Genomic DNA, 333 nt, shown 5'->3' with positions numbered 1-333 from the left:
ATGTGCTAAGAAGACGAATACTATATATACATAGCATGAAGTGATTTAAAAACATTATTTTATCACGGTTGAAAGAAAAAAAAAGTGGGTCTTCGTTTTTCTGGTCTTCGGTCTTCGTTTTGTAGACACCCATAGGGTGTCTATAAAACGAATACCCTTAAGTATTTCAAGATATTCCTCATTTTATTCCGATAAAATAATGAAATAGGTACTTGGCACCTATTTTATGATGATTTTGAAATACTTTCAATAAGATAATTGAGAAATAACTGGAGGTCTTCGTTTTTCGGGTCTTCGGTCTTCGTTTTGTAGACACCCATATAGGGTGTCCAC

Source organism: Anneissia japonica, unplaced genomic scaffold, assembly GCF_011630105.1.
Source record: "Anneissia japonica isolate Jap-2015-1 unplaced genomic scaffold, ASM1163010v1 scaffold6788_len1366326_cov149, whole genome shotgun sequence".
Classification (NCBI taxonomy): domain Eukaryota; kingdom Metazoa; phylum Echinodermata; class Crinoidea; order Comatulida; family Comatulidae; genus Anneissia; species Anneissia japonica.
This window is presented reverse-complemented; position numbering follows the sequence as displayed.